Below are 2,556 nucleotides of genomic sequence, written 5' to 3' on the forward strand. Positions count from 1 at the left end.
TTATCCGTCTATCTCTGTGCTGGTTAGGCTCACTGGAGTTTGTGTCAGTTCTGGGCATTGCATTTAAGAAAGATTGGAGAAATTGGAGAGGGTCAGAGACAGACAAGAATGATTAAAGTTTGAGACATGACTAGAAGGAGGCTGAAAACTGAGTTTATTTAGTTTGGAAAGAAAAAAAAAAAAGAAAACTGGAGGGAATGATGATTTTTCAGGTACTAAAAGGGTGTCATCAGGAAGGAGGGAGAAAATTGTTCTTAGATCTAATGAAAACATAGAAGCATAGGGCTTAAACTGCAGCAAGGGAGATTTAAGGTTGGAATTAGAAAGCTCCTAATGTCAGGTTGTTAACCTGGAATAATTGCTAGGGAGGTTGTGGATCTCATTCTGAGAATATTTAAGAGTAGGTTAGATAAATGTCTATCAGGGATGGTCTAGACAGTATTTGGTCCTGCCATGAGGGCAGGGGACTGGACTCAATGACCTCTCGAGGTCCCTTCCAGTCCTAGAGTCTATGAATCTATGAATCATTCGGCAGCTAAAGTGAGGGGAGCCCAAATTGGTGTGGAATGTAGGGAGGTTCCTGGGGATAGTGGGGAGAGGAATGGTGCTGGCTCCCTTTTCCTGGTCTCTGTTCCCTCTTTGCTCTCCCCTGCTCATACAGGACATGACAATGACCAAACCGATCCAGTCGTATGAAACATAGAATATCAGGGTTGGAAGGGACCTCAGGAGATCATCTAGTCCAACCCACTGGTCAATCATCTAGTCCAACCCACTGGTCAAAGCAGGACCAATCCCCAGCCAGGTTTTGTTGTTGTTTTTTTAACCCCAGTTCCCTAAATGATCCCCTGGATTCAGCAGGCCAATGCTCATGGCAGCCCTTCCCTCCTGTTTATGTCATTTCTTTAGCCCAACTCCCCAGAAGGTGACAGCCACGGTCATTCCCTCCCTGTGGAGCGCTCCAGCATCATCCCAAGTGGGGCTCCACAGACTTGCAAGCCTGGATCCTCAAGGCAGCTTCACCAACTGACACCAGCTGAGAAGAGAGGACACCTGGCAGAGAGGTAGGGCTGGGGGCCCTGTCAGGGTGTCTGGGCAGAACTAGAGAAGTGAGTATAGTCTCTTTTCAGGAAGGGGAGGGAGCTAGGATGGAGGAGGTTACTTCAGGTTTCTAAGGCAGCTTCTAACAACCTAACCACTGATAGGAAACACTTCATCTACGCTACATGGCCGAGCCAGCACCCATGTGAGAACCTGAGCGTTTGCTGACAGCTGCATGTTGAAATCTGTAGTCGTAATGGCTCATTAATGTCATTTTCTGCATTTCATTATTTTTGAGAGAGGGGAAAAAGACAGTAAGTGAAGACAAAGGTCCCCAATCTCGTGGCCCCGAGAGGTTTGCCTGAGTCAGGAATACAGCATCAGTCTGTCTGTCTTTCCAGGCCTATCAGCATCATCATTTACCTGATCACTTCCTAAAGATCATCCTGAATATCCCAAGGGGACCCACTATAGCTGAGATTTCATTGGGAATTCCATACATTTCACAGTAGATTGGATGTTTTGTATATAGTTCCATTCTTTGGTTGTTTTAATTTCCACGTAGTTATGTTTCAGGTTATACAGGTAGATATTCTGTGTACCTGATTGCTTAACACCACCTTCATTTTGTACCTTCCTACAGCTCTACCACTGAAATATAGTGCAACCAAAGAGCAGTCCCTAGGCTGATAGGCCATTTTGTCCCACTCCATTTTGCAGGGCAGCGGATTCCTTGTACTTTTTGCCTAACTCAAACATGGCTGCTTCACCTCCACTGCTGTGTAGCCACTAGTTTCTCTGCCTGGGACTGTGAACATGAAGCACTCTGAGGTATCTCCAGCGTGAGAGCGCTATAGAAAAACCAGATGCATCCAAGGTTAGCGGATCAGAATCCAAGCGAGCAACTGCAGTACACACTTGTGAGCACTAGGGGAAGCATAGGGAAGGAGTCAGAAGAGGGAACTGGAGCAAAAGAAAACAGTGAATTGTGTTTCCAGAAATAAAGGGTCCACTATAACTAAAATTGGAACGATACAGAGAAGATTAGCATGGCCCCCAAGCAAAGATGACACGCAAATTCGTAAAGCGTTCAAAAAAAAAAAAAAAAATCCTGCTGGCCACTTCCTTGCTTCAGTCAAACTACAACACAAATCAGACTCTGCTCCATTGTATTTTACTAGCTTTATCTTTCCTCCTGCTGACCATGTACGCCATGATAAGTCAAAGGCTGACCAGACAGCAAGTGTGAAAAATCGGGACGGGGATGGGGGGCAATAGGTGCCTAGGTAAAATAAAGCCCCAAATATTGGGACTGTCCCTATAAAATCAGGACATCCGGTCACCCTAATGAGTCAATTTCCCCCTTCCTCCCCACGTGACTGAAAATCTGCCACTGGAAGCCATTTTTGCTCTGCTCCACACACAGGAGAGGCATGTGATGCCATTCATCTCTTCAAAACGAACTGGGCGTGACTCCCAAACTCAGCTCCTTTTATCACATGCCTGTCTTCCCTT

General features: G+C 45.9%; 1 pseudogene; it reads left to right on the plus strand.

Annotated features, from left to right (window-relative positions):
• Positions 1-2,029: 2,029 nt before the first annotated feature.
• On the plus strand, positions 2,030-2,142 carry LOC116823252 (U6 spliceosomal RNA; annotated as a pseudogene).
• The last annotated feature ends 414 nt before the right edge of the window (positions 2,143-2,556 follow it).

The sequence above is a fragment of the Chelonoidis abingdonii genome, chromosome 7, assembly GCF_003597395.2.
Source record: "Chelonoidis abingdonii isolate Lonesome George chromosome 7, CheloAbing_2.0, whole genome shotgun sequence".
NCBI lineage: Eukaryota > Metazoa > Chordata > Testudines > Testudinidae > Chelonoidis > Chelonoidis abingdonii.